This window comes from Natrix helvetica (assembly GCF_964273705.1).
Source record: "Natrix helvetica genome assembly, chromosome: 7".
Lineage (NCBI taxonomy): Eukaryota > Metazoa > Chordata > Lepidosauria > Squamata > Natricidae > Natrix > Natrix helvetica.
This window is the reverse complement of record NC_138558.1, coordinates 77,434,127-77,446,430: the sequence shown is the minus strand read 5'-3', so window position 1 is coordinate 77,446,430 and position 12,304 is coordinate 77,434,127. Positions and strand designations below refer to the sequence as shown.

Sequence of the window (12,304 nt, the reverse complement as noted above, 5' to 3'; positions counted from 1 at the left end):
TCATCCTTTGTCTCTGCACCTGACCAGAACTGGATGGGTGGACTCTGTCTTTGTGGCAGTGGGAGATTGGACCATGGGATGGACTTGTGGGTGGGGTGGGGGCAAGATCTTGAACTTTCAATTGGGTGGGAGAAACCGGGAAGCCTTTAGATTTGGGTTTCCCCAGATGTGCCAACGTGGCTCTCTTCATAAATGGAAACTTTGAGCAATACTTTGCCTTGGACTCTGATTTACTTTTGGATGCTATTTGGAACCCTGACAAGTTCATTTAGTGGCCATTCAAAGTAACAGCAGCACTGAAAAAAGTGACTTATGACCGTTTTTTCACAGTTACAACCTTTGCGGTACCCCCATTGTCACATGATCAACATTCAGATACTTGGCAGGCGGTTCATATTTATGATGGCGATCGCCTTTTGCGACTAATTTAACAACCGCAGTGATTCATTTAACAACTGTGCCAAGAAATGTCGTAAAAGGGAGCAAAACCCACTTAACAACCATCTTGGTTAGAGGCTCAGTTGTGGTTGTAAGTCGAGGACCACTGTCAATGTTTGCCTCCCCTCAGAAAGTCCATAAATGCAGAAAACAAGAGTTTTATTTATTTATTTATTTATTTATTTATTTATTTATTTATTTATTTATTTATTTATTTATTTATTTATTTATTTATTTATTTATTTATTCTTCGCATTTCTAGACCGCCCCCTCTCCCAAAAAGGACTCGGGGCGGTGTACAGTCCACACAACAAATAACAAATACTAAATACAGATATAAATATAGATATAAACATACATATGGAGGAGGTTAAGAAATTAAAAGAACTGTACAGAAGAATATAAATATGGTTCTAAAAGACCTAAAATCAATTAAATTTAAAACCATACCCTTAAAATACCAGATGAAAATATATTTCCAGGAGGTAACAGTTGTAACAGTTATAATTATAATTATGCCAGGCCAGCTAGTCGGAACAGGTGTGTCTTCAGTTTCTGCCGGAAGGAGCGGAAGTCAGTGGTGGTTCTAATGTCGGGGGGGAGGTCATTCCAGAGGGTTGGGCCCATCACAGAGAAGGCCCTACTCCTCAGCGCCGCCCGTTGGCATTGCCTAGTGGACGGCACCAGGAGAAGTCCCTCCCTGTGAGAGCGGATTGGCCGCAGGGATGTATGTGGGAGGATGCGATCCTGCAAGTAACTAGGTCCTGTGCCATGGAGCGCTTTAAAGATGGTAATCAGAACCTTGAAACGCACCCGAAAAACCACAGGTAGCCAGTGCAGCTCGCGCAGGAGTGGTGTTACGTGGGAGTATCTGGAACTCCCCATGACAACCCGCGCGGCCGCATTCTGGACTAGCTGCAGTCTCCGGGCGCGTCCCAAGGGAAGCTCCATGTAGAGAGCATTACAGTAGTCTAGGCGAGACGTGACCAGCGCATGAGTGACTGTGCGTAGGGCATCCCAGTCCAGTAGGGAACCCTTAAACTGGGTTTTTGCTGGGTGGGCTCTAAGATTGTTCTTAAGAGCTGCCATTTTCCTGTCTCAGCCTATAAAAGGTCAGGACAATTTTGTACTGTCTACAACTGTGATGGCAAATCTATGGCACGGCTGCCAGAGGTGGCATGCACAGCCCTCTATATGGGCACACACACACACGGTCAACAGCTGCTCTTCTTCTGGTTTTTGGCTGTTTTCAGGCTGTTTTTCGGTCATTTTTGTGTCATTTTTGGCCTCTTTTGTGGGCTCTTTCCCTGGGCCATTTTAGGGCTGGTTTTGACCCAAAAAACAGCCTGAAAATGGCCCAAAACTGGGTTTCTGGCACTCCGGCACGCGCACGCACGCACACACACATTCTAGTTTGGGCACTCGGTGCCAAAAGGTTTTGCCATCCCTGCTCTAAGCGATCAAGTCCATGAGTTGAAGTCTGCCCAGGTTGGAGAGCCCTGTCCCAGAAAGACCTTAGGATCTACGCAGCCACCCTACACCGCTCCCAGGGGGAGGCAAACGGATAGTCCATCTTTTGTGCCCTGCCGCGTCTGCAAGAATTCTGGGAAAGAGTTTGTTTTTAAGCCCCTCGGTTGGTTTAGGTAGGGCAGGAGCCTTGCTGTGCTGGTTCAAGGTAAGTCAAGTTCCCTGCTGGACGATTGTTAAGTTAATGAATGAGTCTATTTCTCATCATGGCCACGTATAACTCAGCTTTAAAAGGAAGCGCAGCCTTAATTGCCAGGATGAAAAGCCTTTAATGATGATGAATGAAGGAACGCGGATGGAATACAAAAGGGGAAGAATGACATTGAGCTGGTTTAGTGATACAGAGAGGATGAAAAGGAATCAAAACCCAATCAGTTTGCCCTCAAACTAAAAAAGCTCCCATGCAAAGACCTCCTTTTAAAGCCTCAACTCTGTCATCTGAATGCAGAAGCCTGGAAATCTTTGGGGCTTTGTTCATTTATTTAGTAGGATGTGCTATGAATTGCATTCCTAATTTTGTTCTCTTCTGCAGGAGTCACAGAACGCAGACATACAACTATGGGTTAGATTTAATAATAACAAAAAGAATAAAAATCTGAAGCTGTATGCAAAAACGCCCCATGAAATAGAATCACTGCCCAATGCTCTGTGTGTGGGGAGAGAGAGAGAGAGAGAGAGAGAGAGAGAGAGAGAGAGAGAGAGAGAGAGAGAGAGAGAGAGAGAGAGAGAGAGAGAGAGAGAGAAGAGACAAGAGAGAGAGAGAGAGAGAGAGAGAGAGAGAGAGAGAGAGAGGAGAGAGGAGATAAGACAGAGGGGAGAGACAGAGAGAGAAAAAGAGAAGAGAAAGGAGAGGAGAGTGTTAAAATTTTGATTGCATCCCCATGGCATGGAGATGCTACAGTGGTCATTAAGTGTGAAAAATGGTCATATGTCACTTTTTTTGGTGCCATTGTAACTTTGAATGCTCACTAAGCAAACTGTTCTTAAGAAAGCAAGATACCCTATGGAGTTAATATCAAGAATACTGCCATTACCATGGGAAGATTCTATCTATCTATCTATCATCTATCTATCTATCTTGAATACATGCCAGTGGCTGAATTTTGATCATGTGAACATAGGATGCTGTGACGGTTGCTAGTGTGAAAAACAGTCGCTTTTTTCAGTGCCATTGTAACTTTGCGAATGGTGAATGGATGGTTGTAAGTTGACAACTACCTGGAATTATAACGATCAAGATGATGTCTTCAATTATAGAACTGAAATTGCTGTTTTACTTATACTGGACATAACAAGGTTTTAGCACATAGTTTTAGCCACCATCTTTCCTCCCCCCTCTCTCTAATCTATTTGTGTGTGTGTGTGTGTGCCTGCCTGCCTGCCTGCCTGCCTGCCTGCCTGCCTGCCTGCCTGCCTGCCTGCCTGCCTATCTATCTATCTATCTATCTATCTATCTATCTATCTATCTATCATCTATCTATCTATCTATCTATCTATCTATCTATCATCTATCTATCTATCATCTATCATTTATCATATCTCTCTATCATTATCTCTTTCATCTATCTCTCCCTCCATTCTCTTTCTTTCTCTCTCTATCCCTACCTCTCTCCCCCCCTCTTTCTGTTCTGACGTAGGCTTCCCGAGACAGTAAAAATCACACTCTTAGTCCCTAAAACCCTCTATTTATTTCAACAGCTGTGAATTATGTTCATTCACAGCCCATAATGAGTCCCAAATAGTTTGTAAAGAGTCCGAAAGAAGTCTGCCAAAGTCTTTCGGGATAAGATTGATAAGCATCCACCTTTATCTCCCTTGAAACGCTGTCAGAGACCTAATTGGCAATTATCTCGGCAAGGCCGAAGGGAGCACAGAGTCAAATGGAGCTTCTCAGAGTTTGAACCGACCAGAATGAACTAGCTGCTTCCTGCAAAGGCTCACGTCCTTTTGCTCCTTCTTTATGTCTTATGGGAGGGGCCAATCATCTCCAGGCCTTACTGCCGAGTTGCCCCTTTTGTCTTAACTGTTCTTGCCTTCTGGCAGCTCTGCGCATGCACGCACTGGGAACAGGCTCCCCCTGTTCCTCTGCCTCACTGATGTCCAGCTCTGGAGGCTCCGGAGGCAGCACATCACTCCCAGACAGCCCTGGCCCCCTCTCTGCCTCCAACGCAGAGCCCTCATCCGAGCCTTCCCCAGACTCCAGGACTGGCCCATCTTCCTCCCCAACCTCCTCACCTGTCCGACTCTGCCGCCAGCTCTGCAGGCCACCAGCGGACCATAACAGACACACCAGCCTACTCCCCCTTCCATCATGGGACCTTTGTACCTTGAAAGAATGTGTTGTCATGTCGTTTCTAGGTCTAATAATGTGAGAGCTATATTTCCCCCCAAAAAAGTGATATGGGAATTTCTGCACCTAAAGAGGGATTCTAATGGAACCGAGGGGAAACAATTGTGCAAACATACAAACAAACATCAACTATGACAACTATCCTAGTCATTTTGGGGAAGGGATAACAGTCCTCGCCCTCTCCAACTATAAGCTGGAATCATTCATGTTGGCATCTTCTGGTGTAAGATGTTGACCATCTTCTGAAGCTTTCAATTTGAGACTTTTCACATGTTTTTATTTTATCTTAATATACACAGTCCATTAAGCAGTGTGTCGTCTGGGTACAAATATTTTGTGCAATAACAATTAAATTTTTGAATCATATTCATTATTTATCTGTTCCAACTTAATGCCAATATCTTGCATGTTTGATATTAGAACAAGCCTCTCCTTAATTTACTTAACTCTATTAATTATGTTAACTCTAATTAATACATTTTAACACAGCTTTTAATAGCTTGAGTGTTTTTATCATACTCCCTGGCATCTGAGCATCGTACTTAACTTCATATTTAAGTAGAAAGAATAGAATAGAATATAGTAGAGTAGAGTAGAGAAGAATAGCATAGCATAGCATATATTAGAATAAGAAATAGGAATAGAATAGAATGGAATGGAATAAGAAATAAGAATAGTATAGAAGTATAGAATAGAATAGCGAATAAAATTAGAATAGAATAGAATAGAATAGAATAGAGTACAGTAAGTAGAGAAGAATAGCATAGCATATAATAGAATAAGAAATAGGAATAGAATGGAATGGAGTAAGAAAGCTCCCAAAAGAAACCAGCATGGCTGCATAAACAACTATCTGACAAACTGAAAGACAAAAAAAGTAAGTATAAAAAGTGGAAGGAGGGGGACATAACTAAGGCAGAATATCAGCAAATAGCCCGAGCCTGTAAAGATGAAGTGAGGAAAGCTAAGGCTCACAATGAAGAAAGGCTTGCCACAAAAGTAAAAATTAACAAAAAAAGCTTCTTCCAACATGTTAAAAACAAGAAAAAAGTTAAGGAAACAATTGGTCCATTGCTAGGAGAAAGTGGCAAGAAGGTGACAAGCAACAGGGAGAAAGCAGAACTATTTAACTCATGTTTTGCATCTGTCTTTACACAAAGGGATAAAACAGTCCAACCTATCAAAAGCAGCACCACAAAATTAGGAACACAAATTGAAATAGGGAAGAAAATGGTAAGTGAGCACCTGTCTACCCTAGATGAGTTCAAATCACCAGGACCGGATGGATTACACCCCAGAGTTCTGAAGGAACTAGCAGACGAGATCTCAGAACCACTGAATTATATCTTTCAGAGATCCTGGAACACCGGGGAACTACCAGAGGACTGGAAAAGAGCTGATGTGGTTCCCATCTTCAAAAAAGGGAAAAAATTAGATCCAGGAAACTACAGACCTATCAGCCTAACCTCAATACCAGGAAAGATTCTGGAAAAAATAATCAAGCAACGAATTTGCGAACACCTAGAAGCAAACAAAGTACTCTTCAACATCTTCATCAATGATTTGGATGAGGGAATAAATGGGGAACTCATCAAATTTGCAGATGATACCAAGCTGGCAGGAATAGCCAACACTCCAGAAGATAGGCTTAAGATACAGAAGGATCTTGACAAACTTGAACATTGGGCACTATCTAATAAAATGAAATTCAATGGTGAAAAGAGTAAGGTTCTACATTTAGGCAACAAAAATGGAATGCACAGGTACAGTATAGGTGATACCATACTCAGTAGTAGTAACTGTGAAAGGGATCTTGGAGTCCTAGTGGACAACCATTTAAATATGAGCCAGCAGTGTGCAGCAGCTGCCAAAAAAGCCAACACAGTTCTAGGCTGCATCAACAGAGGGATAGAATCAAGATCACGTGAAGTGTTAATACCACTTTATAATGCCTTGGTAAGGCCACACTTGGAATACTGCATTCAGTTCTGGTCGCCACGATGTAAAAAAGATGTGGAGACTCTAGAAAGAGTGCAGAGAAGAGCAACAAAGATGATTAGGGGACTGGAGACTAAAACATATGAAGAACGGTTGCAGGAACTGGGTATGTTTAGCTTAAGAGAAAGAAGGACTAGGGGAGACATGATAGCATTATTCCAATATCTCAGAGGTTGCCACAAAGAAGAGGGAGTCAAACTATTCTCCAAAGCACCTGAGGGTAGAACAAGAAGCAATGGGTGGAAACTAATCAAGGAGAGAAGCAATTTAGAACTGAGGAGGAATTTCCTGACAGTGAGAACAATTAATCAGTGGAACAGCTTGCCTCCAGAAGTTGTGAATGCCCCAACACTGGAAGTCTTTAAGAAGATGTTGGATAGCTATTTGTCTGAAACGGTATAGGGTTTCCTGCCTAGGCAGGGGGTTGGACTAGAAGACCTCCAAGGTCCCTTCCAACTCTACTATTGTATTGTATTGTATTGTATTGTATTGTAATAGAAGAATAGAATATAATAGAATAACAAATGGAATTAGAATAGAATAGAACAGAGTAGAACAGAAGAGAAGAGAATTCTTTTTTGGCCAAGTGTGATTGGACACAGAAGGAATTTGTCTTTGGTGCAGATGCTCTCAGTGTACATAAAAATAAAAATAAAATACATTCATGAAGAATAAAAAGATGCAACACTTAGTGATGGTCAAGGTTACTAATGAGCAATCAAATAATACTAGGAAACAAATAAAACAATATAAATTGTAAAGATACAAGCAACATGGATTCAGTCATAAGTGGGAAGAGGTGGGTACTAGGAAGGAAGAGAAGAATAATAGTAATGCAGTCTTAGTAGACAATTTGACAGTGTTGTGGGAATTACTTGATAAGTTCAGTGACCATCCAAAGGTACATCTCCTTGAGATGCACCGGTAGGCTCCAGCTGGTTCAGAATGCAGCCGCGCGGGCAATTATGGGGAGTACTAGATACTCCCATGTAACACCGTTCCTGCGCGAGCTGCACTGGCTGCCTGTGGCTTTTCGGGTGTGTTTCAAGGTGTTGATTGTCATCTTTAAAGCGCTCCATGGCTCGGGACCTAGTTATCTGCGGGATCACATCCTACCCCACACATCCCTACGACCAATCCGCTCACACAGGGAGGGTCTCCTCCGGGTACCTTCCGCGAAGCAATGCGGGCGGGCTGTGCCCAGGAGTAGGGCCTTCTCTGTGATGGGCCCAACCCTCTGGAACGACCTCCCCCCGATATTAGAACCACCGTTGACCTCCGCTCCTTCCGTAAGAAACTCAAGACCCACCTGTTCCGACTAGCCGGCCTGACCCATTTGTAATCATAAGTAACATCTATTACTGACCTTCCTGGATGGCTTTTTAAATTTTAAATTTTGGGGTTTTAAATTGGTTTTAGATTGTTTTTAATTATTAATTAGTTTGGGTTAATATACAGACTGTATGTTTACGTTGTTTGTCTGGGTTTTTTGTGTTGTGCTTTGTTGTTTTTATATATGTGATGTCTGTACACCGCCCTGAGTCCCTGCGGGGAGAGGGGGTGGTTTATAAATTTAATAAACTCAAACTCAAACTCAAACTCAAACAATGGCACTTTAATAAGTGATTCATGATCATCTTTCACATTGACGGCCATTGCACTGTCCCCGTGGTTATGTGATCAAAATTTGGATCATTGGTTCATATTTATGACGGTCGCAGTATCCTGGGGTCATGTGACCCCTTTTTGCAACCTTCTGACAATGTGGGGAAGCCAGATTCACTTAACTTAAGTTAGAGTTGCTAAGTTAAGAACTGCAGGGATTCACTTAACCATTAAGCATTCAAGCTACATTTATGTTTCTCCTAACACCAAGATCACGTGAAGTGTTAGTACCGCTTTATAAAGCCTTAGTAAGGCCACACCTGGAATCCTGCATCCAGTTTTGGTCACCAGGTTACAAAAAAGAAGTTGAGACTTTGGGAAAAAGCTCAGAGAAGAGCAACTAAGTTGATCAGAGGCCCGGAGGCTAAAACATAGGAAGAACAGTTGGAGGATTTGGGTTTGGCTAGCCTAGAGAGAAGAAGGACCAGGGGGGACAGGATAGCAGTCTTCCAGTATTTGAGGGGCTGCCCCAAGGAAGAGGAGGGGCGTCAACTTATTCTCCAAAGGTCCAGAAGGCAGGAGAAGAAACTCATCAAGGAGAGAAGCAATTGAGGAGAAACTTCCTAACAGTGAGGTCAATGAACCAGAGGAACAGAAGTTGCCACCTGGAGTTGTAGATGCTCCATTGCTGGAGGTTTTTAAGAAGAGACTGGACAGTCACTTGTCTGAAATGGTATGGGGTCTCCTGCTTGATCAGGGGGTTGGACTAGAAGACCTCCAAGGTCCCTTCCCATGTATAAGATTGATGAATTTTAGTTCGAATAAGGGTGCCAGTTGCATATGGTTGAGAAGTCACTGAAGTAACTACTGTGATGTTTTATTTCACTGGAGCTCAATTTTTACTTACATGGGAAGGAGGAAGGGAGGGAGGGAGGGAGGAGAGATGGAAAGAAGGGAGGGAGGATGGAAGGAGAGATGGGAAGAAGGAGGGAAGGAGGGAGGGAGGAAGGGAGGATAGAAAAATCATAACAAATCATGAAAGACTGTTGGACTTTAAGAAAAGTAGAATTATCCATGCTTCCAATCCTGGGCACGGGGAGCCATGGAACAAATAACTTGGAGCAATTACATATTTTTATGCATCACTTTTTAATATAACCAAATCAATCTTTTCTATGGTCATAGATCCTATAAACCCTCTTTCATACATAAATCTTTGTCCACAAGGCATAGTTTATGTTAGACTCACAGTGCGTTAAAAGCAGCAAAAGCCCATTCAAGTCCATTCTCACACAGTCAAAGTTTCAGTTGACTTGAAGCATCTTTCAACAACTGTCACAAGATTTAGCAAAATCACCTGGGAGGAAAACTTTCTCACCATTGACTTTGGCTTCACGATTTAGAGCGATCTGAAGTGTTAATTTCCCCAGACTCTCATTTGACCCTTTAATCTACACTGGTCTAAAAGTGAAGATATTCTTAAATTGAGCAGCTGAAGGTTTTGCTGGTATGTTCACATTTTAGCATAATAGTTGCAAGTTAATTAAAAGCTAACATGAAAGCATCACTCACCTCACCTACGCAGCCCAATGTGGGTGTTTCAATTACTTCAGAAATTTACAGATCATCAGGCTATGCAAAACGAAGGCGAACTTTCAAAATTTCTAAATAGTAATTCACACATAGGAACCTTCTGGAAAATGATGCATTCTCACTGTTGATATGTAGCCCAGAGTTGGCTTTAAGCTAGAGACCGAAGACATTCAGGCACCGAAGTTTAGAAGTGCGAACTCTGGTTTTCGTTTTGAATTATTTTAAAAATGCATATCTGTTCATTGGCAGGAGGTAGTTTTTCTCAGTCAATCTGGCCAATGAGAGGGAGGGAGGGAGGGAGGGAGGGAGGAGAGATGGGAAGAAGGGAGGGGGAGGGAGGAAGGGAGGAAGGGAGACAGAAAGAAAAGGAAGGGAGGAAGACAGAAAGAGAAAGAGAAGGAAGGGAGGAAGGGAAGGAAGGAAGACAGAAAGGGAAAGCAGGAAGGAATGGAGATAGAAAGAGAATGAAGGAAGGAAGGAAGGAAGACGGGAGGAGAAAGAAGGAAGAAAGAAAGAAAGACAGAAAGAGAAAGAAGGAAGGAAGAACGGAAGGGAGACAGAAAGGGAAAGAAGGAAGGAAGGCAGAAAGAAAAAGAAGGAAGGGAGGGAGGGAGGGAGACAGATAGAGAAAGAAGGAAGGAAGGAAGGAAGACAGAAAGAGAAGGAAGACAGAAAGAGAAGGAAGGAAGGAAGGCTAGCAGGCAGGCAGGAAGGAAGGAATTCTTTCTTCCAGAAGAGATTGGTGTTGGACTCCAGATAGCTGAAAGAAGAATAGGGCATATCTTTTTTTATTATTTCCTGCAGCCTGACTTTGTAAACGAACAGAAAGATCAGCCAGTACAAGACGTGGAGGAGGAGAGAGCCCATTGCAAGCTCCCTGGGTTGAAAGCCGTGGCAAAAGGAGCCAGGATTAGCAGGAAGAGAGAAAATAAACCGTCCTAGTGATTTCCTCCTGCGCCCCATGGGAACGGCACAGCACTTCCGATCTGTTACTGTCTCAGCAATTGTCTTTTCATTAGGATTTCTTTAAACCTCATGACATCAAAGGCTAACGAAGCAAGTTATTGGCAGCTTCTCACTACTACTGCAATAGAGTTATTGCTTCAGGTGCTGCTCATAATAAAACTTACAGTTCAAAACGAGGCCCTATAAAAGTAATGAAATGTTTATCTAGCAAAGCTTTCATTCAAAGACGATGGGTCAAAGGGTCTTGCTCCATGATTTTGTTATTCGCTTTCAGCAAGACAATCGCGTCCCAACAAGGAAACAACCTGATTTTTAAACTGGCTTCCAGGTAAAAGAAGAAAGCACTTTATGGTTAAAAAAGTCAAGGCAAAGGTTCCCCTCGCACATTTGTGCTAGTCGTTCCCAACTCTAGGGGGCGGTGCTCATCTCCGTTTCAAAGCCAAAGAGCCAGCGCTGTCCGAAGACGTCTCCGTGGTCATGTGGCCGGCATGACTCAACACCAAAGACGCACAGAACACTGTTCCCTTCCCACGAAGGGTGGCTTCTATTTTTCTACTTGCGTTTTTTACATGCTTTCGAACTGCTAGGTTGGCAACCACTCACATCCCAGACATAAATGGTTTTAACTTCTGCCCTCAAAACGACGCTATAGAGCACTGCACACCAGAACAACTAGACACAAGGACAGTTTTTTTCCCAAATGCCATCACTCTGCTAAACAATTAATTCCCACAACACTGTCAAATAATCTACTAAGACTGTATTACTATTATTTTTCACTTCCTTCCTAGTACCTATCTCTTCCCACTTATGACTATAACCATGCTGCTTGTATCTTTAAATTTTATATTGTTTTGTTTCCTAGTATGATTTGATTGATTATTAGTAACCTAAGTGTTGTATCTTATGATTCTTGATAAATGTATTCTACGGTATTTTATTTTTCTTTATGTACACTGAGAGCATCTGCACCAAAGACAAATTCCTTCTGTGTCCAACCACACTTGGCCAATAAAGAATTCTATTCTATTCTATTCTATTCTATTCTATTCTATTCTATTCTATTCCATTCCATTCTAGTCTAGTCTAGTCTAGTCTGTATTTTTATGTACACTGAAAGCATTTGCACCAAAGACAAATTCCTTTTATGTCCAATCACACTTGGCAAATAAAGAATTCTAATTCTATTCTAATCTATTCTATTCTAGTCTGGTCTAGTCTACTTTCTATATTCTATGTTCTATTCTATTCCATTTCCCTACCCTACCCTACCCTGTTCTATGTTCTATGTTCTAGTCTAGTCTAGTCTACTCTACATTCTATATTCTATTCTGTTCTTGTTCAGTCTAATCCAGTCCGGTCCTCTATATTCTACATTCTACATTCTACATTCTACATTCTACATTCTACATTCTATATTCTGTTCTAGTCTGACACAATATTTGATCCCTGCTGTTCTCTATTTATTACTATTTTTTTCTGGAGGAAGATGGCCAAAGCTTTCAATTACAGCTAGCCACATATTGGGCGGAAGCCTGCTGAGCTTCAAATTGAATCCTGGAAGAAGAGCCAGTAATGAAAGGACTTCAGCCGGAGACAGTCAAGAGCTTCATGGCTGCCAGAGTCTGTAAACTTCTGCACAGAATATGGGGACTAAACAAGGTGATCTTGACGTCCTCGTGCCGAAAGGCTCACAATTTAATAGGAACAAGACAGAGGAATCCCACAATCGGACTCTAGCAGTTTGGCCCACAGGACTGGAAACAGCGCTGGGGATTTAAAAGTATCCCCTTCTGCCCTGCTTAGAGCATCTGGGTTAAAAAGAAA

At 42.3% G+C, this 12,304-nt stretch overlaps 1 protein-coding gene across 3 annotated transcripts in view; it reads right to left on the bottom strand.

Moving 5' to 3' along the window:
* The window catches only part of KCNIP4 (potassium voltage-gated channel interacting protein 4), a 234,428-nt gene that overhangs the window by 120,518 nt on the left and 101,606 nt on the right, over nt 1–12,304 (bottom strand). The window contains exon 1 of one of the 3 annotated variants that reach the window (XM_081959038.1): nt 9,491–9,579. The exons of the other annotated variants lie outside the window; for them this stretch is intronic. The gene's annotated coding sequence lies outside the window, so the exon portion shown is untranslated. Of the gene's footprint in view, nt 1–9,490; nt 9,580–12,304 lie in introns of those variants that run through there. 3 annotated transcript variants of the gene reach the window in all.